Source organism: Phaethon aethereus, assembly GCF_964289735.1.
Source record: "Phaethon aethereus genome assembly, chromosome: 1".
NCBI lineage: Eukaryota > Metazoa > Chordata > Aves > Phaethontiformes > Phaethontidae > Phaethon > Phaethon aethereus.
In genome coordinates, this window is record NC_138575.1 from 194260152 (window position 1) to 194287828 (window position 27677).

Genomic DNA, 27677 nt, shown 5'->3' on the forward strand with positions numbered 1-27677 from the left:
CCATCAAACAGCCACCCTTGGTCTTAACACAAGAGACGGAGTGATCGCCAACCAGCCTCTGCTTTCCTCCTTCAGCAAACCAAGAATGTTCTCCTTGAAGCATGCCACAGAGTGAAGTTTAGCCAAAACCAAACTGTTCTTTCAGGAAAGGTGGCAAAACCCTCGGTTCTCACAAGCAATTGTAAAAAGGTAAAGAAGTAAGGTATTTAAAGTCCTGCTAGCTTGTTTGAAGCACTGAGTATTCTACCAGCCTCTCTCTGTACCAGCAGTACATTCTATAGGATTCTGACACCTCAGCAGGATGCTGTGTTGATCAAAAGTCAAAGGCAGTTCTCACATATGTATGTATAAGTATGAATTCAAGTGCACACACATACACACAGAACTACTTCATATGCACACACATACCCATGCACACATATGTTCGGTGTCAGGAAATAAGTGTTTCCTGACCGCTCAGTACAGCCATTGTCACATACAAAGGTGTAACCCTTCAAGCATTATTCTCAAAGTTGTCAATATGGAGTTCAACGCTCCTCACTTTACAAGCAAATAACACAATATTTATTCTAAAATACAGGAGGAAAATCAAGATTTGTAATGTTACAGTGATGATCTCTGAACATGTCTAGAGAAATGTCCTTTTGCATTTTGAATATAAGACAAGGAAGTTAGCAGATAAATGTCATGCTTGGGAACAAAAATGGATAAATCTCCAGCTGCTTAGTCCGGACATTCATTCTTTAATCTCTTTGTGCTGTATTTTGTGTTCATTCTGATGCCCTTGCATAAACCAGACAAGTTAAGGTATCTCTTACTAAAGAAAGCATGTACTACAAATCCTTATAAAGTCTTGGTGTGTTTTATAAGACAGTGTTTGCTAATGACCAGAGAAGTAGTATGTTATGTTATTGCTTAATATTTCCGCTTTGAGAAAACTAATTGGATTAGAGGTCAAACTAAAATTTAGAAAGGCTAAGACAAGGTGGAGGTGTTGGGAATGAAGCAGTGAAATTGAGCCTAGGAAAAAAGGCAGGGAGGAAAGTGCAATTTTAATTAATTGTTTCTCAGTATCCAAATCTATTTTAATTGGTGATAAATTAAATTAATTTTCCCCAAGTCAAGTCTATTTTGCCCATGATGGTAATTTGTAAGTGATGTCCATTTCCTTATCCTAACCCATGAGCTATTTTATAATTTTTTTTTTTTCCCCCTCATCTTGCTTGAGGAGAGCGGAGTGAGAGAGTCGTTGTGTAGGCATCTGGCAGCTGGCAATGGTCAAGCCACTACAATATCAATTTCTTTTTTCCATACTCCATATTATTTTGGAATCAAACTTTTCTTTCCCAAAGCATCTCTTTTTTGCTATATGTTTCTCTTAGCTGCTTAATGATCTCATAGTCTTCTCTTTAAATGGATGTTTTCACACATTTCCTTGAAAAACACACAGGCATTACTTAGAACCTTGGCTTCAGTAAGAGCCTTTCAGGCACATTGCTCTATTTCCAATTGTACTCTCCTTCATTCTGTTTTGTTTTACACCTCCGTTACTTCTTAGAATTTAATACTTCCTATCTTTATTGTGAATAAAGTCTGACTATGATGTGAACCAAACCCAACATATCCGATGACATTCCAGATGTTAAATGTGAAGAGACACTATGCAGTAATGACTACTGTCTTACTGCTGAGCTATTCGCATTGCATTTCATTTAAAAAAAAATCATAGAAAATCTATGGGACTTGTCCTAACTCTGTAAGACCTCAGGTTCCATGACACCAACATAAGGAGTAAGCATAACAATTCAGATACTTAAGCCACTTTAATGCAGGTCTTAAGGTCAACAGCTCTCAGTGCCTTGAATACTGCATTACAGGGAATGAGAAACCCGTGCAAACTCTGGAAATCAGGGAGAATAACAAACTGAGAGACCATACGATCAGCGTGACAGGCAGTTGTGAAAGTGCTCTGGCCACTGTAGTTAAGTACCTTGGTTAAGTTTTCTCACAGTAAATGAGAACCTCAGGAATTGATCTGAAAGACAATTTTAAAGTTACCATTTCTGATTTGCAAAAAAAATAAAGAAACGCTTTCTGTCTGAGTAATGTCAACAGTATCATTAGCCCACATATTAAACTCTCATTGGTCTGAGATACCCACATGAGACTGGTACCTGAAAAATGAAAATGGTGATATTTTTGTATATTTATACCTTTTTGGAACCAGACTTTTCTACCCCAAAGCATTGCTTTTTTTGCTTCATATCAGCTTCTCTTAGTCTTTTACAGGCCTCATAACTTCTTCCTCATATGACAGATAAATTTGCAGATATGAACATGGGAAGTGAGGACAAGAAGTAGTAAAAGAGCATAAGGTGGGTCTGCAAAATCTAATGCATAGGCAATGGAGGCTGGCAGCAGGGGATGACTAGACATAATAGTTAACCTCTTGAAATGGAAGAAGTGGGTGATTGCTTCAGTTGAAGGGACTGAAAGAGACCTGATAAAATACAGGTCACTGAACTGAAAAAGTAATTATCTTCACAGCACAGACCAGGAAGCATAACAATCACAACATTCTGAAGAACCTTTTTAAACCAAAAACACTGGAGATTCCAGTAGCAACACTACTAAATCCTGCATACTTTCACAAATATATCTAAGTACTATCAATTATTTCAAGGTCCTCTCCCAGTATCTGTCAGCTATTTCACCTGTTTTTACTTCTGATCTAATCTTATTGTTATATAGACATTCACATAGCAAAGTTCTGGATAGCTTTCTAGACTTTCTTATTTTTCATACTCACTATTTAGGGTCCAAGCAGCAAGCAGACTCGTAAATACCACATCTCTGTACAAAGTCTAACAATAATGAGAAATGAATGTACATCACTCACTCTTTAGACTTGACCCATGTCCCTTCCTTGTTCCACCCTGTCATCTTACACACCCATATTATTTTTCCTACAAAAATTTGGGTTCTGATAAAATATTTACATGTCCTCTTGTCTGTTTGATTTCTAAGATTTTTGGCACAAACTGAAATTTAATAAATACCTAGATTTTTAAGAAGTATATTATACACATATAATTCATAATCAGACTCAGTCAGGTAAGATGTTAAAGACTCTAGATTCCATCTTTTTACAGATGCAGTTGGTGTTTTATAAAAGATTTTCTGCTGGTGATCTAAGGACACATTAAAGGTATAATGAAAGAACTATTCATTTGCCACATCCTAAAAAAAATTCTTTATGTTAAAATGGCAAATATGATAAAACTTTCTCAAAAAGTCACCTAAAAAAAAACAAAAGAAAGAAAAACAGCAGGACACCTAAAACGGGCCTTTCAGAAACGCTCAATATTGCCCAGGTCTTCTTTTAGTGAAGTCAGTATATTTTACACCTCATCACAGTCATAGAACAGAATTAAAATAACAGGTGGTTGTATTTTTTTCCCTGAGAATATCTTCCAAATATGGTTTTAGAAGGTTGAATAGGTATGGAATATCAAAACAAAGACATCTTTGGTGTGAAAAGAGAAACACTGAAATGAATATTTTGTTCATGTTTTTTATTTGTTTGTTTGGTTTTTTTACTTCATATGCTGATGAATGAATAAAGATAAGAAATTTCAAAGCAGAAAATATGTGGGTGTTTAAAGTCTAGAATTAGGAATGTAAAACTTATCAATCAACCTTGTTAATATCAACTAGTTACCTAAATAGCCTGTGCGGATAGCATTAGCACAAATTGCCTCTCAAACATAGAAGAAAAATCTTAGAAGATAATAAAAAGAACTGAAATTAAGGTTTGCTTTCCTAGTGCTTTTTTCTGCTGTAATGAGGGGGTCATAAATGATATGCATGCTTATGCAAATATGTATAAAAGTGAAAAAAATGTCTGGATTCTGTTCTCCTGATTATTGGAAAAAAACTATATTCTCCAGTACTCCCTGTAATTTTTATTAAATTGAATATCACTAGTAAAGCTAGATTAATGACAATATTAAAGTTAGCACTTCTGATTTGAAAAAAAATGCAGAACTGAAAACTTTGTATGTGAGTAATATAAACAGTATCATTAACCCACATATCAAACTCATGCTGGCCAGCCACGTTCACAAGGTCTAAATGGCAGAATGACGAAAATAGTAATATATTTAGACTTATCCATGAGTGCAGAATGTGTTATCATGCTGCGATTTCAACACTGGGACTTCCTAAACTAAAACAATATAAACAGCTCCTATTTGCAACCTAATAAAAAAAATCTTAAAAATGCCAAACTTCCAAACAATATTACATGTAATATTACTGATAACAATGGACAAGGAGAAGGCTGAGGTACTCATGAACTTCTCTGTCTCAGTATTCACAGGCAATGTCTCTTCCCACACCTCTCGACGGGATAGACCATAACATAGGGACTGGAGGAGCAAAGTCCCTCCCACTGTAAGAGAAGATCAGGTTCGAGACCACCTGAGGAACCTGAATGTGCACAAGACTACGGGACCTGATGAGATGCATCCCAGAGTCCTGAGCGAATTGGCTGATGTAGTTGCCAAGTCACTCTCCATGATATTTGAAAAGTCATGGCAGTCAGGTGAAGTCCCTGGAGACTGGAAAAAGGGACATATTGCACCCAAGGGTGGCAAGGAGGACCCTGGGAACTACTGACCTGTCAGTCTCATCTCTGTGCTTGGGAAGATCATGGAAGAGATGTTTCTAGAAGGTATGCTAAGGCACATGGAGAACAGGGAGGTGATTTGAGACAGCCAGCACAGCTTCACCAAGGCCAAGTCCTGCCTAACCAACCTAGTAGTCTTCTATGATGGAGCGACTATATCAGTGGACAAGGGAAGAGCTACCGATGTCATCTGTCTGGACTTCTGCACGGTCTTTGACACGGTCCCGCACAACTTCCCTCTCTCTAAATTGGAGATATATGGATTTCATGGGTTGACTGTTGGGTGGATGAAATTGGTTATATGGTGGCATCCAGAGGGTAGTGGTTAACGGCTCAATGTCCAGGTGGAGATATGTGACAAGTGGTGTCCCTCAGGGGTCCATACTGCAACCAGTACTCTTCAATAATCTTCATCAGTGACATAGACAGTGGGATCAAGTGCACTCTCAGCAAGTTTCAGATGTCACCAAGCTGAGTGGTGCGGTTGACACACCTGAGGGACGGGATGCTATCCAGAGGCACCTGGACAAGCTCAAGGAATGGGCCTGTGTGAACCTCAACAAGGCCAAGTGCAGGGTCCTGCACCTGGGTAGGGGCAAGCCCTGGTATCAGTACAAGCTGGGGGATTAAGTGATTGAGAGCAACCCTGCCAAGAAGGACTTGGGGGTACTGGAGTATGAAAAGCTGGACATGAGCCAGCAATGTGCGCTCGCAGCCCAGAAGGCCAACCGTCTCCTGGGCTGCATCCAAAGAAGCATGGACAACGAGTAGAGGGAGGTGATTCTGCCCCTCTACTCCACTCTGGTGAGACCTGGAGTTGTATTCCACCTAAAGTACTTTGTCCAGCTCTGGAACCCTCAGGACAGGAAAGACATGGAGCTGTTGGAGCAGGTCCAGAGGAGGACCACAAAAGTGATGATCAGAGGGACTGAACAACTCTCCTCTGATGAAAGGCTGAGAGAGTTGGGGTTGTTCAGCCTGGAGAAGAGAAGGCTCTGAGGAGATCTTCTTGCAGCCTTTCAATACTTCAAGGGGACCTATAAGAAAGATGAGGACAGACTTTTTAGCGGGGCCTGTAGTAGGACAAGTATACTGGTTTTAAACTACAAGAGGGTAGATTTTGACTAGGTAATTAGGAAGAAATTTTTCCCAATGTGGGTGGTGAACCTCTGGCACAGGTTGCCCGGAGTCATGGTAGATGCCCCATCCCTGGAAATGCTCCAGGTCAGGTTGGATGGTGCTATGAGAAACATGATCTAGTTGAAGATATCCCTATTCATTGCAGGGGGGTGGGATTAGACAACCTTTAAAGGTCCCTTCCAACCCAAACTATACTATGATTCTATGATAATAATATTTAGGAGAGGTAATAAGTTTTCACTTTCACAGAGTCACAGAATAATTGAGGCCAGAAAGCACATCTTGAAATCATCTAGTTCAATCCTTCCTCTCAAACAGGGTCACCTAGAGGTGGTTGCCCAGGACCATGTTAATCATGTTAAACATGTTAAACATGTTTTGAATATGCCCCAAGGATGGAGACTCAACAACCTTGCTGGGCAACCCCTTCTACTGGGTGAGAATCCTCACATGAAAAGGTTCAGACAAAATATTTCATATATTTTATATATTATCTGTTCAGTCAATATTTGTTCAGACATAATATTTCATATTTTGTCTGTGTACATTGCCTCCTGTCTTGTTACTGGGCTGAGAATTTTCTGAATCTGCCTTTTTTTCACTCCCTACTATCAGTTATTTATAAATTGGTAAGAACTCACTGAGCCTTCTCTTCTCCAGGCTGAACAGTTGCAGCTCTCTCACCCTCTCTTCATATGACAGATGCTCCAATCCTTTAATCATCCTTGTGGCCCTTCGCTGGACTTTGTCCAGTATGCCCATGTCTCTTCTTGTCCAGCTCAGAACTGGACCCAGCACTCCAGCTGTGTCATACCAGTTCTGAGTAGAGGGGAAAGATCTCCTCCCTTCAACGGCTGAAAAATCTCTTCTTAATGCAACTCAGGAGGCTGTTGTCCTTGTTAGCCACAAGGCACACTGCTGATTTATGGTCAATGTGAATGTGACCACACAGTTGACCCTGGATCAGTTGTGACTTTAATTCTTTCAATGAGTTTTCCACCAGGACCCCAAGTCATTCTCTGCAAAGCTTTTTTTCCTGCTTGTCAGCCCACTGGTCAGCTCCCAGCCTGGGCTTATTCTTCCCCAGGAAGCTGTTGGCCACAAAAGAACATTTCTGGTCCATGGTCTATTTGTTGTCCACTAGGATCCCAAGGTCCTTCTCTGCCAAGCTGCTCCCCAGCGTTATTCCTCCTTAGGTGCAGGACTTGGCATTTCCCTTTGTCGAACTTTGCAAGGTCCCTGTCTGCACATTTCTCCAGCCTGTTGGAGTCTCTCTGAAATGTAGCACAACATTCTGTTCTAACAACCACTCCTTCCAATTTTTTATCACTTCTGAACTTGCTGAGGATGGACTTTGTCCCATCATCCCGGTTATTAATGAAGCTGAACACTATTGCCCCAGTATCAACCCCTGAGGTACATCAAAGGTGACTGACTTTTAGATGGACTTCAGCCCACTCATCACAACCCTTTAAGCCTGGCAGTTCAGACAGTTTTCAATCCACTTCACTGTCCACTTATCTAGCCCATACTTAATCAGACTGTCAGTGAGGATAAAATGGGAGACAGTATCAAAAACCTCACTAAAGCTGAGATATACAGCATCCATTGTTCTCCCCTCATCCATTAAGCTAGTAATCTCATTGTAGAAGGCTATCAGGTTGGCTAGACAGGATTTCCCATTTGTAGATCCATCCTAACTGCTCCCCGTCACCTTCTTGTCCTTCATATGTTTGCAAATGTTTTCCAAAATTACTTGCTCCATCAACTGCCAGGGGAGTGAGGTGTGGCTGACCAGCTGGTAGTTCCCCAAATCCTCCTTCTTGCCCTTCCTGAAGATAAAAATTAGATTTTTATATAGAAAATATAGACCTCAAAAACTTCCCCCAACCCCCATGACTTTTCAAAGACAATCAAGAGCAGCTTTGCAATGACATTGGCCAGCTCCTTCAGCTGGCACCCTCATGGATGCATCCCTTCATGTCCTATGTAATTCTCTGTCCAGCTTGTTTAAATGTTCCCTAACCTGATCTTCCTCTACTGAGGGCAAGTCTTCCTTGCCCCAGACTTTCCCACTGGCTGCTGATGACTGAGATTCCTTAAGGCAAATCATACTGGTAAAGACCAAGCTGAAAAAAGCATCCTCCATGCCTTCAGCCTCTTCCACGTCCTTTGTGAGCAAGTCTCCTGCCTCATGCAACAGATACACATTTTCTCTGTTCTTCCTTTTGCTGCTGATATACCTGTAGAAGCTCTTTTTGTTGCCCTTCACATCCCTCCCCAAATTCAATTCCAGATGGGCTTTGGACTGCACACTCAGTGTCTCCATGGTTCTCCTGGGTAACATGGCTTTCTCCAAACTTACACTTTTTTTTTTTGTGTTTGAGTTTTGTCACAACCTCATTCTTCATCCATGCAGGCCTTCTGCAGGCTTTGCTTGATTTTCCGCATGCTGGGATTGACCACTGTTGAGCTTGGAGGAGGTGATCCTTGAAAATTAACAAGCTCTCCTTGACCCCTCTTCTTTCCAGGACTGTAAGTTATGTGAATCTTCCAAGCAGCTGAACAGGCCAGTCTGCTCTCCTGAAGTCCAGGGTTGTGATCTTGATTTTTACTTTTTTCTCCTCCTATCAGGAGCCTGAACACCACCATCTCATGCTCACTGCAGCTAAGGCTTCTCCTGACCTTCTCATTGTCTGTCAGCTCTTCCTTGGTTGTAAGTCTCAGATTCAGCGAAGTGTCTTCCCTCACTGGATCTTTATTCACCTGTGTCAGGAAGCTGTCACCAGTGCACTCCAGAAACCTCCTGGATTGCTTGTGCCCTGCTGTGTTGCCCCTTCAGTATATATTGGGTTGAAGTTTCCCATCAGGACTGCAAATGGGAGACCTAATAAAGCTACCTTTTGAGACCATGTCAGGCAGAGCCAGATTTTGCTCAGAGCTGCATAGTGATGGACAAGACAAAATGGGCCACACCGGAATACAGGAAACTACAGTTAGACATGAGGGGAAAATAGATCTCCATTAAGGTTATCAAACACTTCATCAAACAGGTGCCCAACGAGACTGTAGAATCTCCATGCTTGCACAAAGCCTGAGCAATCTGATACAAGTTGTTCCAACTTTGAGCAAGTTGAACCAGATGACTTCTAGAGGTCTCTTCTGACCTAAATTATGCTATTATTCTGTGATTTTGCAGTGAAAAGTCCCTTCAAAAATATTATTAACATTATGGGGCTTAAGTTTCAGAAAATACTGGACAGCAGATCCCAAAATTGAAACCACAAGGGCTCACAACCCCAAACCAACAAGGCATGGCATATAACATCTTCAGACTGAGCGTGTCCTAGAGAGTAGTTATCACGCAGAGAAGGGGGCATCCAATCAAAAGTAGATCAAAACATATTTGTTCATTGTCATTAATTTAACTGATTATGGTGATGGTATATTTGAAGCCAAAAGGATGCTTGGGACACTCCAACACTGTGTTGAGAGGAAAGGGTACAGAGACAACACAAGCTTTTCATAATGACATTACAGGTACCAACATTTCCTACATTTTATTACAATTATGTACAACCAAACATTATATACAAGTTCTTAACTTCTTTTTTAACCATTTTAACTTGGGTTTCAGATTCATGGAGACTTGAAATCATGGAAGAACTGGGGTAGAATTTAAAATATTATAAGAAATACTTGTTAGCTTATTGGCTTTTGAAACTTTGTAGTGGTACCCCTAGAAATAGATCTTTTAGTTAACTCCGGATATGAAAAGCTTTTCATCATTACAGTTTCACAGATTTATGAGATATTTCTTGAAACTTCAGAAAGGATAAATTTAATGTCACAGAATTTGCTAAGCTGAACATTTTTCTTTGTTTGTACACCTGATGAAAATATATATGCACCTTCCAGATGGATTTTCCAGGTTTGGATCTGCAAGAATGTGTACTTCTGGGAGATACTGTCTGGATGAGAAACTAAAATTTCTATTACAAATATTTAAGTGTTATGCCAATACATCTAAGAAAGATAAGTTAAACAAGACCAATACAAACACAGAAGTGGAAATATAAATATTTGTCTTCCTTATATTTTCATCTATGCCTTTGTAAAAATAGATGAAAAGCAAACACATACTGCTGGTGATACTAGATATCCATGAAAACTCATAAGAGTAGCTAGCGTTAAGGCTAGAACAGATGTCTGCCTACTGACTATTTTACTTTTCTCTCTCTTCTGCCACCAGTATTAACTTTTGGTGAGTGATTATTACTTTTTGCTGAAGCACTGGAAAATTATATCACAGAAAGGGCTGAAACCCAGGCCATCTAAAGCATTAAATACCTGACTCATGATGAGTTCTGCCAGTTAGATCTAACTGCTACCAAGGATTCAGGCCTGAGAAACTTTTCAGCATTTCTGAAAAATTTCCTTGTAGCACACATAGTTTCTTAATGGAACTGCTGAAGCATTAAAAAGAAAAGCTAGATGGAAACCATCAAGGTGAAAAAACCTTCTCTTTATTTTAGCATATAGAAGCAAAACTAAAGGAAACACAAAGGGGAATGTATGCTAATGAACAAGCTCAGTATCTGTAAATTACATTATATCAAGCCTGCTGATTAAACAGTTTAGATGAGCCATTTTCCTAGGATTTTATCAGCATTCATACTGAATCTATGCTTCACCAGAGGCTAATCAATCCTTTGTCAGGGGGGCTGTGGTGGGTTGCCCTTGGCTGTCTCCCAGGTATGCTCTCTTTCTCCACTCCTTCAGCAGAACAGGGAGAGATAATAAGACGAAAATCCCATAGATCAAGGTAAAGGCAGTTTAATGAAAAAAAAAAAGAAAAGCAAAGGTTGCAGGTGGAAGCAAAAAAAGCAAACAAAAATACATTATTTTGCTACCTCACATTGGCAGATAATGTCCAACCACTTCCTGGGAAGTAGGCCATCAGTACACATAGAAGCTGCTTCAGAAGAAGAATGCCTTAGTAACAAATGCCCCCCACCTCCTTTCCCTGAGCTTTTATTGCTGAACACGATGTCATATAGTATGGAATATCCCTTTGGTCAGTTTGGGTCAGCTGTGCCAGTTGTGTGTCCTCCCAACATCTTGCCTGCTCCCACCTTACTGGCTTTTGGGGGTGGCAGGTTGGAGAGACAGCCCTGATGCTGTGCGAGCACTGCTCAGCAATAGTCCAACACATTGGTGTGTTATCAACACTGTTCTAGCTACAAATACAAAGTACAGCACAATATAAGCTGCTATGGGAGAAGTGAACTCCATCCCAGCCAGACACAAAACAGGGCCAAATTTCATTTTTTTGGGGAGGCCATTTCTGTCTGTTGAGACACCTACTGAGTCTTTTGTATTCTATATTTACCTAGCAAAAATGTAAAACATTCCCTGGCAGTGATATAGAAGCTGTAACAAACAGTTGCTGCAAGTTTATTTTCATTTACTAAGTACACCTTGCAGACAAGACTCTGTTTTCCTTGATTATTCTGCTTATATTGAATAGTGGATGAAGGAATGCTGTAGAGGAATTGGCATGGTCTCTGATGCAAAGAAGGTAATGGAACATCCTGTAAAACCAAACAGTAATGCCTGTCAGCATCTTTCCCTCTACAGCCCATAGCATGGAGGTCTCCAGCCCATGAAGCCTAGCACGTTGGTTCTGCATGCACACTGAATAGTTATATAGCTGTCCAGGAGGGAAATGAATGGCCTCCTGGTCATTACTTGCAGATTACTGCTTGCTAATATTTATCATCACTTGCAATCAATATGTAAAGAAAAATATAACTTCATCTCTTAACTGATTCCACCAGAAAAAACACAAAAATCTGGCAGTGTGCCCAGCTGGCCAGCCAAGAAGGCCAACAGCATCCTGACTTGTATCAGAAATAGTGTGGCCAGCAGGAGTAGAGAAGTGATCATGCCCCTGTACTCGGCACTGGTGAGGCCGCACCTTGAATACTGTGTTCAGTTTTGGGCCCCTCACTACAGGAAGGATGCTGAGGTGCTTGAGCGTGTCCAGAGAAGGGCAACGAAGCTGGTGAGGGGTCTGGAGCACAAGTCTTATGAGGAGCGGCTGAGGGAACTGGGGTTGTTCAGTCTGGAGGAGGCTGAGGGGGGACCTTATTGCTCTCTACAACTACCTGAAAGGGGGTTGTGGTGAGGTGGGTGCTGGGTCTTGTCTCCCAAGTAACTCACGATAGGACAAGAGGAAATGGCCTCAAGTTGCACCAGGGGAGGTTTAGGCTGGATATTAGAAAAAAATTCTTTACTAAGAGAGTGGTCAAGCATTGGAACAGGCTGCCCAGGGAGGTGGTGGAGTCACCATCCCTGGAGGTGTTCAAAAAACATGTGGATGTGGCACTTCAGGTCATGGTTTAGTGGGCATGGTGGTGTTGGGTTGATGCTTGGACCTGATGATCTTAAAGGTCTTTTCCAACCTTAATGATTCTGTGATTCTATGAAAATCCTCATACCTCTGAGTTCTACATTACTATATACAAGTATGGTGTTATTCCATGAGGATACTTACCAAAACAAATAGATGGAGAAGAGAATCTGGAGGGACTGAACACCCCTCAATAATAAAAATAAATCCATAAAAAAGCAGCAAAATTATTCAGGGGGATATTTTGTAAATGTCTGTTATCAATGAGCAATTTCTTGATGGCCCTTTGCAATCTAATAAGCCTCAAAGGATCTATCTCTGTAAGATAAATTCTAGAATAATGCTCAAGAAACTTTGGGAAAAAAACCTTCCTCTATAATATCTGCTCCATCACAAAACAATTGTGAGTTTAGTGAATTAATACAATTACTAAGGAGTACTCAGCAGACTGAAGCAGCTCCAGTAATCTGTTACTTTTCCTTAAAATGAATCTTTGCATTGAGAATAACGTAGGGAGTTTAAGTCATTTGTTCTCTCTTGATGAGTTTCCCCCTCCAACATACCTTGAAGATAGTGATCATTTTTCAAAGCTGCCCTTCAATAAATTGCTCCTTTTTTTGCCCTCTCCAGTGGTGCTTACCCACCCTAATTCCTGTTTTAAGCCATCATTTCACAGATTTATAAAAATGAAAAATCCTCCTTTCTGTCCACCTTCTTTACCAGGAGCTGTGAACGCCTCCCACATTCCCTGTTTCAAGCTATAATTAGAACAAATATTTGAAATACAAATACTCTCTACTTCTCCTGCTGCAATCTCTCGTTGCTCTACTGTCACTCTTCTGTCAGTCTCCTGCACTGTCCAGAAAGTCTTTGAGCCCTTATTGAAAATCCATTTTTTCTACTTTTTTACCCAAGGCTTTGGTTTAGGCACCTTAGCACAAGAAATATTAGTCTTAAACTGCTTTGTTACATGTGCTTGTCAGTCTGTGCAGGGTCTGCATAGTCCTCAAAGATGCCAGCAGATCCTGTAGCTCATTCTGTATTTAGCCTGCTCCCTCTGTATTCACATCTTTGTGAGCCCTGGCAAGCAGATATCCTTACACTAATTATTCTGTTTGAAGTAGACAGTAGGCATTGTGATGCATTTCAGCGTAAGACATCCCTTGTTTACTGCTTTGTCCCCCAGAAAGGTTCTCATGGCTGGAACGTCACATTTTTATGGCTTTTAGATCAGTCAACATGGCTCTGGATATGGCAGAGGCTATCGCTGCAGGTTGTTCCCTATAGAGCCCTTTTCTTTTGCCAGACCCCTATCAGTATTATTAGTCAAGGGTCAGACCCACAGGCCGTCACAGGCATGTCCTCTGTTCTGCCCACCTTGCACAGCTGAACCTAGTACCTGAGCACAGGGCCAGAATGAAGTTCAAGCCTTGAAACCAGCCGACTCTCTGGAGACAACATGAAGTAGGCTAAAACACAGCAACAGAGTTACCAGAAATGAGCAGAGTGATGAGTTCATATTTTTCCTGTCAGTCTTCTGTTTGCTTGAAAACAAATAGCAAATCAACAGCAACACACCATGCATCTACTAAGATGCTTGCTATGTCTTCCCACCCCCATCATGATGACTCTTCTACAGACCTGCTGAAGTCCCACAAATCTGCCAGACTGCAGGCTAGCAAGAAGGTATTCTAGGATAGCTGGAACTTTTATTGTTAGGTGTGGTTTAGGCAATAGAGGCTGCTTTTCATTCCTATCATGTCTATTACTCTTCCAATCTTTCGTTTAATATTTCTGAACATTTGACACCCTTGAATTGTTAAAGGGAACTAGCCTATGAAAGAGAAAAATGCTGAGGCAGGAGGGAAGAACTGCATTGGTTTTACTGGAAAGACACCCTACAGATCCAATTTTGAAACCACACTTGTGTACCTAGTTTAGAGCATCTTCCATTGGGGCAGCTCCCAAGACACTATCCATTAAGAAGGACAGCGTGGGAAAGTATCCTTCTTCTGCCTTTCCTTCAGTGACTGACACATCAGGGAGTGGTCCTGGAGCCTTGAGAAGCACAATGGAAAAGTATTCCCACTGCCATCACCAACTGTGCCCTTGACACCTCTTCTATTTCCAGTTATAAGAAAAAGATTGGCCTGGAAAAAGAAGTTAAGGTGGGAGTAAAAACAGCAGTTCTTGTGAGGCATGGCTGTTAAGAAATTCACTAAGATCATATTCAGAATGCCTGCTAGGAAATGTCTAATTTTTTTTCAGCTGACGATCAATATATAGGTGCCACTTGAATCCACTGACAGCACGACAAATGGAGGTTTGGAAGGCATGGGGCTCTGCGTCTTTGCTTTCCTGACCCCCACATAGACAATTATGTCTATCTTAGGAACTAGAACAGGTAGCAGAAGCACAACCCTCAACATAAATACCTCTATTTGTTCCTTCCTCCTTTGCTTGCCTTATTGAAATCTGAAATTCTTCCACTGCTTTATCCATATACAACTGAGAACAATGGGGTCCTCATTTTGTTTGCCCATATAGTGAGATTAATTCAACTGTACATGCATCCTTATAACTGTGATAAAAGAACACTGGAAATTGAACATTAGAAATTAAAAGAGTGAAGCAGAATTGCTTGTGGGGACTGGAATCAGGTCTATCTTGTGTTTGCATGCTCTGATTACAGCTGCATTTCTGGTACTGTGGTGGTGCATTCCTCTCCCTCCACCCCATCTTGCCTTGTACCTGGGCCCTCTAAGTTGCCTGACAAGCCTTGGACTCCAAACAAAGGGTCTGGCAGTTGAGAGCCCCTCAACTGTACCAAGCACTCTTGTGTAGCCAAGAAGGAGAATGGCACTGAGTGTATCAAGAACGCAATCTCCTAAACAAGGTACGGAACAAGAACAGAACTAATCAAACATCTCCTGACAATCCTTGCAGCAGTACTGTTAAAACTTGAGAAGTCACCTGCCTGGATTGTGGGAAACTCACTGATGCCTAAAGTCAATCCTCTCCCAGTCCTATAAAGAGTGGTCCCAAGTGAGACCCTCTGAGCTCTCCTGGACCGCAGTGGGCTGCGATCAGCACCTCCCTCTGAGTGGGACGCCTCTCAGAGTTCATGAACCCTCCAGTTCGCAATCAACTCAGAGGCTTGGCTGTTCATCCACTGAGCAATGCAAAGCATTTTATGTGGGTATTTGACTAAATTCGAGGGGAATATTTAATAGGTACCTTTCTACATATCTATCTCTTTTCTTTACATCTCTTTATGTGTCTATATCTCTACACTTATATGTGCGTGTGACTAAAGAATCTTAGTAAGTTTTAGGTTGATTATGCTGCTAAGTTTTATATGATTTGATACTGTGGTTTATCTCAATAGCGTTAGTGAATTTGATTGCTGCTATTTTGTATTAGATAAGTTACGATCCTAAACTTACACCAAACACAAAATATATATATCATATAAAGTATCACCACACCAGAACCCCTGATACTCTGTCCCTTTAGTCATAAACAGTTGACCAAGTCTGGGACTGGAAGTGGACTCAGCCACACCTAGACTCCTCTCTGAGAAGTTTAGAAAGCAAGGGGGTCCACTCTGGTCCTCATGACTGAACGGGAGGGCATTCCTTAACTTACCTAGTCTTAGTCATAAACTGTTGACTAAGTCTGGAACTAGGGGTGGATTTTGGTCCACTCTGAACCTCGTGACTCAACAGGAGGATCTCCCTTACTTTCTTTCCCTTTTCCCAATCCTTAGACATAAACCGTTGACCAAGGCTGGGACTACAGGTGGATTTTGGTCCACTCTGAACCTTGTGGCTCGATGGGAGGGTCTGTCCTACTTTCTTTCCTCAATATACACATAAGCCACATTAACCTGATTCAATCCACAAGCAAATCATTCCAATCTAACTGTAATTTGTTTTCTTGTTGTATACCTTTTCCATGTTGAATAAGTAATAGAATGGACCTTGTCATGGAATTCTGTTAAGTCATGCTTTTTACAAATTTATATTAAAATCATTCGCTTCCTGATAACTTTGGCAGTGATTCTTTTAAGCGGCCTAAATTACTCATTCATGACAGGTACACAGGGTATGTTGTCTTGTGAAATGTAGTTCTGATTCAAATGAGATTAAAATGTTTTTTTTTCCCCAAGTTTTCTATGAAGCAGAAATAGGAAACTGACATTCTTTTCTATTTCCATTGGAGATCTTTGGGTAAAGCTTAATGAGTCAGATATATCTCGAAAGAAATATTTGAGGCTCAGCAAATAGCAATGCTCTTACACAACTTCTTCTGTGCCCGAGTGGTAATTTTGATATAATATTTGATTTTATAATTTTGCACAGTCTTTTGTAAGCTATCCCTGGCTGATTCAGGCTTCATTTCTACAAGATTGTAACATGTGTCTTTCCATCACTACATGTAGGTTTTGATCAATACATTTACTGTCTGTGGTTGGTTGTACCATGGTCTGGCCCTAGTATCAATCTGACACACCGCTGTGGTGCATACACAGATCTGGGACCTGGAGGCACTCCCACATATGCAGGATTAGACTTACTATTATAAATTTAATAACTACTTTTTTCCCCACTAATCAGTGTCTTAAAATTAATTAATAATTTAGTTATGAATTATTTTCAGATGTTCATCCATACTTTTTTTTTTCTGTTATGAGTGTACAATTTCAGAGAAGATAAAAATGCTTAGCTTTTTTAGCCTAGTGAAATGGAGTCTGAAAGTGGTATGATTGCTCTCTGTAAATAAACCAGGAAAGTAAACACCAGAGGAGAGAGAGGAGCTGTTTAAGCTAAGGACAATATTGGCACAGACAAGGAAAAAAACGTGATTGTGAATACCAGGTTTACAGCTGCAAGAACCTGAATGGTTTTCCAGTTAGTGGTGGAGGGGATGAGAAAGAAAAAAACTAAAAAAAAATTAGGTTTCTATGACATATTTGCCCGAGATGGAAGGGTTGAAGTATCCAAGAGGTTCCCTCCTGTACAGTGTTCCTATATTTCATGTGCTTATCTTCAGAATGACTGAGACATCTGGCTGAAAATACCAGCACACTGCAGAGATACTCAGCTTGGAAATATCAATCCAAATGGTTTATTATTACTCATAATAGAAAATTGCCAGTAGTAAGCATCTGACAGTCTTATTAATGAGTGGTACTAAAAATCTCCCACACGCTCTCGGTAAGTGTAGCCTACACAGGTTTGTCTTAAAATACTCAAGATTTAGGATGGGGTAGATGACAAATAATTAAATAACATCCTTAAATCCAGTCACATTTCCTTTCAAACCAAACTCTAGGCTCCCAACTCTTATACTTGCATACAGCTAAGAGATCAGATTCTGTTCTCTAAGTAAGTGCACTGTTGTAAATACACAGGTATTTCTACTAAGTGACCCTCTTACTTTTTTGATATACATGTGGAAGTGGCTGTAGTTGATTGTTAAGGCGATCAGATAGGACTGTGAACTCTATCCCAGTGTCTCTAGAGAAGCACTGAATTTTTTTTTCCCTATAGGAACAGAAATAACAAGGGACTCTAACACCATGGAAAATTAAGAACTGGTGTAGTGCAGACATGCCAGAACGACTTTGTAAAGATCTAGTTCATTCACTAAATCATAGATGGTGCTACTATTAGCACTTCAGCTATGACTGAAAAGGGTAGATCACCACAAATTCCAGCTAAGTATGACTTTTATATTTGAGATGTGTAATGGGGGAGAAAAGAGAGGTGGAGAAACCACCCATGAAGGACCTAGTGTTATGTCTTCATCAGCTGTCAATATTGTTTATACTTGGAAGATGGACAGTACATTTCTGTCCTGTATTCCAACCTATAGCCCTTCTGGTTTGTTCCCACATGCAGTAAGCAGGATAAATGTGTTCATTATATTGTCCTTAAGCTTCTACTCACACCCCGGTTAGCTTGTTTAAAGCTACCTCTGCTGTCTCACTGATAGCACCTTTGTCTGAGTATTGCTGTGTTTGACCCAGCCTTCAGTCAGCAGCATCATCTATTAAGGGAAGAAGCACGTACTCATCATAGCACATCAAAGTAAAATACAGAAGACAAATAGACAATTCTGTCTCTATGAAGAATGGAGAAACACTTATAAGAGTGAAGACCAAGCAATCCAGCTGACAGCAAAGGGAAACGGCAGTTTTGAGAGTGGCTGGTTGTTATCTGTGGGACTCATCCTAATCCACACAGAAGGGCAGAGGCCAATCACTGTTCTCTGCCTGATTAAGGATTTGCCTGCCCAGCTTGAATTTGATGAAGCATCTCAGGAGGCTGGTAAGTGTGCCAAAGCATGTGCCTTGCTTATATGTGCAAGGAATGCATTCAGTCTGGGGAACTGTATGATAGATAATACTAATAAACAGATAAATAAATAAAAAGCCTGTTCCCTGTGTGTAGCAAAGGTACCCAGAGACACCTGGCCTACAGTAAGTCAGATAGATAGCTTTCCACTGGCTCTGCTGCAGCAGACACATACTGAAGGAGAAAACATGAACCAGGTTTCCTGATGCCAGATATATTTCTTTTCGTAATAAGTTCATGCAGAGAAAGTTGTCTCTAAAAACCTCTCCTGCTAGTGGCATGTTCTTCTCACACACACAAAAAAAACCCCTAAAGAAATCTGCTCAGGAACACTGTAGTGTAGTATTGTGTTTCCATTTTTGTAGCAGTGTACTGGACAAAGGCCCTAAGCAGGGCATTTGAGTAGGGCTAGAGGAACACTGACAAATCTTAAATTGAAGTGCCATAGATTACCTCAGTGCTTCTGTAAACCACTTACTGTTACTACCTGGAATAAAACCATACTGCAAAGCTGCTAGACAGCATATAACGTTGTAATACTGGGAGTAGAAAATTCCACCAAAGTCATTATGAAAAGCTTTGAGGTTTACTAAGAAAGCCCTACCACACTAGGAATGGAAGCTTGATCAATGAAGTCAGCTGCTAGATAAGGAAACATCACTGTCATTAATATATTGTCCTGCAAAGACGAAAAGGTCAGTGATCAGGATTAGCACTGTAACACTTGACTTCCAAAGGAGTGTAACTGGTCAGGTCTCCGAGTTGTTCCTTGTGGTGGTACTCCTGGTTTCACCCTAAACTTTGTCAATTAAAACAAACAAAGAACAAAATACAACACTTCAATAATCTTTTTGTATTCAAAACATGAATAAAAGTTAGCTGTTGACTGAGTATATTTGAACATCTACTTTAACAATATATTATATCTAAAGGATTTTTTTCTTTACTCATGCTTATCTCCAGAATGCCATTTTTGTACTTAGGAACATTAAAATATATTTACAAATTGCACTCTGTAGGCTTAGGCATTATCACGTCCCTCTTCCACCATTAGTCCAAGGCTGCAGAGACAGTTTTTGCAGTACTTCAAAATATCCTGCAAGGGGTAAATAGCTGACTCTGCATGGTAATCAAAGATGTTCTTGACTGAAGGGATAGTTTCAGAGACCATAAGTCTACCACAGAAGTCTTGTCCTTTGGTTCCTCTTTACCATTCTTATGTGCTACAGAAATTCTATCATTAACTTCAAATTTCATAATTCAGAGTGACAGTATGTTCAAAGTCCCACTCACCACTTCTCTTGGTGATGGAAATAATCCTTACATCAGGGTACATATAAAATATGTTCCTGCTGTCATAGATCCCTGAAGACAAATAGCTATATGTGCCTCCAGCACTGCCTTCCTATTATTTTTACAAAAGGATAAAATATCAAAACAAATAATGCTAGAGACAACTAAGCAGGAGACAGTTTAATAAGAAAATGTATTCACTTTTTTCCTTAGTACATTTTCATGAGAGGCTCTGAAAGGATTTTAAAAGCTTTGCTGTAAATAAGCTTCCCAATATAGCTGTCTGATAGCCCCAGAACTTTGACAGGACCCCAAAATGCATCAACCCACACAGAGGCATACAGAAATCATTATTACTATTGTGCAATGATTTAGGCCAATAAAAATCTGAGGCAAAAAGGTGTATTTCAACAGACAGTACATGTACTTACAAGAAATTGTTTTGAAAAGCAAATTGATGTATGGATCTAATCAAGACCGTGCCTTTTTTAGGACTGTGGCACCCAACTTGTTCAGGCAGCTGTACTGATTGACTGAACTAGGACCTCAGCTGTAGCAGCTAAGCACTACCGTCTCTGATTAGCAATACCTCTTCTGTAGCTGCTTGCCTCAGGCACCTTTTCAAACATCAGAAATATTCCTGGAGGTTGGAGCAAGCTTAGAGTGATTAAGAGGAGGGTAGCAATAGCCTAGAACAGAAATTCATTACTAAAGGGCAAATGGAATATCTAGAATGGTTGTCACAGAAGTCTTAGAATCATAGAATCATAGAATAGTTTGGGTTGGAAGGGACCTCTAAAGGTCATCTAGTCCCACCCCCCTCCAATGAGTAGGGACATCTTCAACTACATCAAGTTGCTCAGAGCCTCATCCAACCTAACCTGGACTGTTTCCAGGAATGGGGCATCTACCACCTCTCTGGGGAACCTGTGCCAGTGTTTCATCACCCTCACTGGGAAAAATTTCGTCCTTAGAGTTAGGCTAAATCTACCCTCTTTCAGTGTAAAACCATTACCCCTTGTCCTATCACAATAGGTCCTGCTAAAAAGTTTGTCCGCATCTTTCTAATAAGCCCCCTTGAAGTACTGGAAGGCTGCAAGAAGGTCTCCCCAGAACCTTCTCTTCTCCAGGCTGCACAACCCCAACTCTCTCAGCCTGTCCTCATAGGAGAGGTGTTCCAGCCCTCTGATCATTTTTGTGGCCTCCTCTGGACCTGCTCCAACAGGTCCATGTCTCTCCTGTGCTGAGGGCTCCAGAGCTGGACAAAGTACTGCAGGTGGGGTCTCACAGAGCAGAGTAGAGGGGCAGAATCACCTCCCTTGACCTGCTGGCCACAATTCTTGTTGTGTAGCCCAGGAGACGGTTGGCCTTCTGGGCTCTGAGTGCACAACGTGCAGTCTTCAGTGTAAGTCTGAGGGAACTAATGATCTCACCCATGTCCACTGAATTCAGTGGGAAGAGATTGAAGTTCATAAAAAATCAGCAGTAAGACCACCTACCAATCTTCTGTGTCTTCTAAAAAAATCAATTAGAATGATCTCATGATTTTTGGAATATATGAATTTGTTTACATAATTTTCTAAGCTCACTCTGTTTTCAAGTTAATATTCTCTTTCTAATATAATTGATAATTTGAGCATTGTGTGTTTCTATATACAAATATATCTTTTATATATATAATATCCATTCTCCTTCATTTAGAAAAATGGGTGCCTCAGAATTGCCCCTAAAGCCACTGAAATTTTGTACAGATGCAAGAAACTGCTGCCAGAAAACTCCTTTCTCTCCTTAGTCATCAAACTTTCTTCCATTATTCTTTCTTCCAGGGTGCCTCATCAGTTGACATTTCAGATAGTATTGTTGCCCTAAGTCATAATACAAATAACACATTTTCTATTATGTATTTTACTTGAGAAATAAAATATAAAATCTCATTATCTGGTAGCTAGATGATGCACTATATGCATTTCAGATTTTAGTTAAATTGAAAGTTTAGTGTGCCTGACATCACAAAATAAAAAATACCTCGGAAGCAGTTTACAATTCAGATGTAATCTTGTGTAGAAATATCCTAATGATTTAGGCTAGCAGGCTTGGTACATCTCTTCCTGATGGTCTGTACTACATAGCAATCCAGGGGTTAATCTGCCTTGCCAAGGAGGTGAACTTACCTGGTTATTTACACGATGGATGGACGTATCCTGGCCTGCAGCCTGTGCTGTGGAGAAGCTTAGAGCCAGTGAAGAGCAGCAGCCAGCGCATGTGATTTTTTCTTCCTGATCTCGTAAGCAGTGGTGAGCACGGGTTGGTTTGTGATGAAATGGTTCCTGTTGTTAGTAGTGAAGGTCATCTCCTGCTAGAGAAACTTCACTAAGCTAAGCGATACCCTTCACAAATTGCGAGGCTGTCCTCCTGAGCTCGCTGGCAGCACCCTGCTCTGGGTGACCACTCCTCATTCGACATGCAGGCTGCTTCCCCAGGGCCACCATGTCCCCCTGGGCTGCAAGGGAAGATGCTGTTATTGCAAATATTTAAATCTCTTGGGATGAGGCTCTGGTGTGTGGACAGCTGTGACAGCATGATGCACTTCTGGGCCAAGTACACATGGCCGTCCCTGCGCCTTCCCTGCCAGCTTCAGCGGAGGAAATCCCATGTCCATACAGATGTTTAAAAATTTTTTTTCGGTGAGCACAACTTTATTTTTGCAGCCTGGGCTGCACAGGTGAACCGCTGAAATTCACCTCAGTATTGGAATAGGTCTGTCTCTTTTTTTTTCCTTCCTAAACACTTTCCTTGCTGCCAAGGAAACCTGGTGTAGGAAGAGCGGTTCAGATAGCCTGCACATGGCTCCTGTTGCTAAGGAAACGACTGAGGATGCCTGCAGAGCTCTTAAGTGCAGTTGTGCACTTGCAAGGCTGAGATCCACATGGGTGAAAAGGCTACGGAGAAAACAGAATTGTTATTTTTCATTTTGTTTGATATCATGAAGGTCTTTAGTGTTGAGTGTCTGAGACTGATTTTCCAAAATCAGAGTGAAGAGAGTATCTCCTATATTCCCTTAGCAATGCTGCCTGCCTGTGCTTGCAACCATTTGCACACAAAGCAAATAATCAAGCAACTGCTGTAGCTGCCATATTCAATTCCCCTCACTCTCATGCTGAATTATTCCAAAGAGATAGATAGGAAGGAGACAGAGACAGATGTGATCTGTTTGGAAATGCAAATGATGGATCTTCAAAAGTTTTTTGTGCAACTGTCTAGTTAGTATACAAAAACTGTAACAAGTTTCTAAGAAAGTGGGAATTATATGTATTGCTAAACCTCATGCTCCAAGAATATTAGATTAATTCTTGAGAGTCCCAGTGATATTTAAAATGTGTCTATTTTGAGTTGAGATTATATATGCAAAATCACATAGCAAATCTGATAACATTTCTGGTCTCCCACAAGGAATAACACTCGTCTGATCTTTAGTTGACCTTCATGGGCTTCTCATCAGATATGCATGGGTGTGCTCAGCTTTTTTACTATAATGGTACTTCTCTCTACTCATTTCAGCTCACACTCCACACAAATTGTTCGCCTTGTAGCTTAGCCAATATTCTTACACTAATAAAAATTCAAAACTAATTACTCGAATTATTAATCAGAAATAAATTGAACACAGAAGGCGAGTAACAATTTGAGATATGAAGTAAACAAAGTTTTATATGGCAATCCAGTGTGTTCAGTACACATGCTGAGTGTTTCTCTTCTGATAAGTACACAGATCCTTAAGCCATTCCTGTACTCTGCAATACATGAATTCTGGGTACGTAGATCCTTATGGCCCTCTCTCTGCCTCACTCTTTGAGGCCCTCAGTACAAATGCTAGCAGGTACACAAGCCATTGTGCTCTGCTGCTTCTAGGACTGACCAAATAAAAAGCAGCTGCATAAATTAATGACTCAAATGGAGAATTTAATGAGCTTTGGGGTTATACTGGCAGCAGAATAGGAAGCAGCAGCTGGAAATTAACTGAAAGCCCAGCTTTTACCTTTCGGATTAAAAATGTAGTTGAGGTTGCAATAGTAGAATGCTGTTATTCTTTAGCTTGTCTGCAAACATGGAAACACCGACCACATCATGGTGAAAAGAATTAAGTTCAGCCACATGTTCAGCATCTGTCTGCCTGCCAGCAACAAAACTAAGGAGCTAATCACACTTTATCTCTGTGTTCACTGTGAGCAGTTTGTGAATCCTACTCACCCTTAGCAGTTTTGGACACCTTTGAAACATTATTTTTCTCTTTTCCCTAACAGCCCTTCCAAAACCTTGCCAGTGTGTTCCCCTGTTACTACACTGCTATGTATGGGGACTGTAAAGAGTCAGAAGAAGTTTAGACATTTGAGAGAGTTTTGAGAGGATATCTTTGCAAGTTAAATTGTTATATCAATATGAGGTCTGAGAACAGCTGACTTTATTCCTCCGGCAGGTTTTCTGAGGCAGAATAGTCCAGGAGAAGTAAGCAGAAAAATTGTAGAAGAAAAATTGTTTCTTTTCTTGCAAAGATTTTAAATTAAGAAACATAAAATCACATTTTTTACTGTGACAAAAACGGTACCTTTCAGAGAATCATGAAAACTCAGAGAAGTAGCAGCCTATCGTTTCACTATACCTCTTGATCAGAGTGCTAGCTTAAAGAATAACATAATGTAAGGTCAGACCCTTGGCCCAGATCAGTCTGACTATACACTTTAAAAAGCCTTGGTCTTCCATAACTTGTGCAGATGAACTAATCAAAGGACATGATCAGATTCAGTCTTCCCTTATACCACTCCAAACTATGAAGTTCTTATGACAAGACATTAAGTATAATTGGTACATTCCAGAAAAAACCTGTCACAGAAATAAATTCAAATGTTCCAAGCAGAAAGAGAAAACGTTTTCTCAAAAGCAAAGCCCAGCTCTGGAATCCAGTTTCTTTAGACATTTGTAAATAGGAATCCTGATTCACATCGCCTTGCATTGAGATGTTCTCTTTAGGAAACAAAGGGCTAGAAGCTGTTCAAATAAGAGCTGCAATACCTGTGTTGTTCCCCTATAGTTCTGTTACTACTTCCCTTTAACTCAAGTGTAAATAGGGCTGCGTAGAGTCTGAAGTGCAATACTAAATATTGAATCATGCAAGTAAACCAGTATAAGGATAGGGAATACTGAGATCTTGGATGGCACCAGAAAAGTCATCACATTCCTCGTGGTGTTCTCTATTTGTCAGTATGGCAGATGCAGGGGACAAGTAGGACTCATAAGAGTGGTCACAGGATGAATATCTGAACAAAGCAGTGTTATGAAAAAGATTCAAAGCTGTGTTTTTAAAGGTTTTTTTTATCTTGTTTTTCACTATTTCAACAAAAATAACTGACTTCAGTTTTAAATCCCATACTGTCTATACAAAGAACCCTCTTGTCCTGCTGAAGGATGCTTTCCAGAAAAAGAGAAATCTTCCAGAAAAGATCATGTATGAGCATTGTACTTGGAGCAATCCTGTGGAGAAGTGACAGCCAAGCAATGGCCAGCCAAGTTTAGGTGCTGCATACCTACCAGAAAGGCCAGGAAGACCCACAAGGAAGCTGTTGTCAGTCCTTCATCTCTGCCTTCTTCCAAAATCACTTGGCCAACTAAACTGACTCAATCTGAGTCTGATGGGTTAGCCTTTTATTCAGTTTGTCATTGATTTCTAGTTGGTCAGCACTGTGAATTCACTGTAATGCCATTTTTTCTGGCCCCTGGTGATCTGAGAGTATCTTAAAAATTCAGTTTCACACAGTTGTGAATTCATAGGCTTGGAAGCTGGCTGGCATTTATACCCAAGAAAAATTAAAAAGGGTACAATGACACATGTATAAATTTCCCTGTATTTCTTTAATGTTTTCACAGAATCACAGAATCACTAGGTTGGAAAGGACCTTCAAGATCATCAAGTCCAAACATTAATCCAGCGCCACCATTTCACCAACCATGTCCTGAAGCGTCACATCCACACGTTTTTTGAACACTTCCAGAGATGGCGACTCCACCACCTCCCTGGGCAGCCTGTTCCAATGCCTGACCACTCTCTCAGCGAAGAAATTTTTCCTAATATCCAATCTAAACCTCCCATGGTGCAACTTGAGGCCATTTCCTCTCACTCTATCACTAGTTACTTGGGAGAAGAGACCAACACCCACCTTGCCACAACGCCCTTTCAGGTCCCCCCTCAGTCTCCGCTTCTCCAGACTAAACAACCCCGGTTCCATCAGCTGCTCCTCATAAGACTTGTGCTCCAGACCTCTCATCAGCTTCGTTGCCCTTCTCTGGACACACTCCAGCACCTCAACATCTTTCTTATAGTGAGGGGCCCAAAACTGAACACAGGATTCAAGGTGCGGCCTCATCAGTGCTGAGTACAGGGGCACAATCACTTCCCTACTCCTGCTGGCCACACTATTTCTGATACAGGCCAGGACACTGTGGCCACCAGGGCACACTGCTGGCTCATGTTCAGCCAGCTGTAAACCAGCACCCCCAGGTCCCTTTCCGCTGGGCTGCTCTCTAGCCACTCCTCTCCAAGCCTGTAGCGTTGCATGGGGTTGTTGTGGCCAAAGTGCAGGACCGTGCACTTGGCCTTATTAAACCTCATACAGTTGGCCTCTGCCCATTGATCCAGCCTGTCCAGATCCCTCTGCAGAGCCCTCCTACCCTCCAGCAGATCAACACTCCCACCCAACTTGGTGTCATCTGCAAACTTACTGAGGGAGCACTCGATTCCCTCATCCAGATCATCAATAAAGATATTGAACAAGAGCGGCCCCAGAACCGAGCCCTCGGGAACACCGCTTGTGACCGGCCACCAGCCGGATTTAACACCATTCACCACAACTTTCTGGGCCCAGTCATCCAGCCAGTTCTTTACCCAACGAGGAGTAAACATGTCTAAGCCACGAGCCACCAGTTTCTCCAGCAGAATGCTGTGGGAGACGCTGTCAAAGGCTTTACTAAAGTCCAGGTAGACAACGTCCACAGTCTTTCCCTCATCCACTAGGTGGGTCACCTGGTCATAGAAGGAGATCAGGTTGGTCAAGCAGAACCTGCCTTTCATGAACCCATGCTGGCTTGGCCTGATCCCTTGGTTGTCCTGCACATGTCCTGTGAGCACTCTCAGGACCAACCGCTCCATAATCTTCCCTGGTACAGAGGTCAGGCTGACAGGCCTGTAGTTCCCAGGATCCTCCTTCCGGCCTTTCTTGTAGATGGGTGTCACATTGGCAAGCCTCCAGTCTTCTGGGACCTCCCCTGTTAACCAGGACTGCTGATAAACGATGGAGAGTGGCTTGGCAAGCTCCTCCGCCAGCTCTCTCAGTACTCTCGGGTGGATCCCATCAGGCCCCATAGACTTGTGGGTGTCCAGGTGGTTTAGCATGTCCTTGACTGCTTCCTCCTGGATTATGAGGAGTACATTGTGCTCTCCATCCCCATCTTCCAGCTCAGGGGGCTGAATACCCTGTGGATACCTGGACTGGCTATTAAAGACTGAGGCGAAGAAGGCATTAAGTACCTCAGCCTTGTCCTCGTCCTTGGTGATAATGTTCCCCACCATATCCAGTAGGGGATGGAGATTCTCCTTGCCTCTCTTTTTGTTGTTAATATATTTGTAGAAGCATTTTTTATTATCCTTTACAACTGTGGCCAGACTGAGCTCTAGCTGGGCTTTTGCCTTTCTAATTTTGTCCCTGCTTGACCTAATGAGATCCTTGTA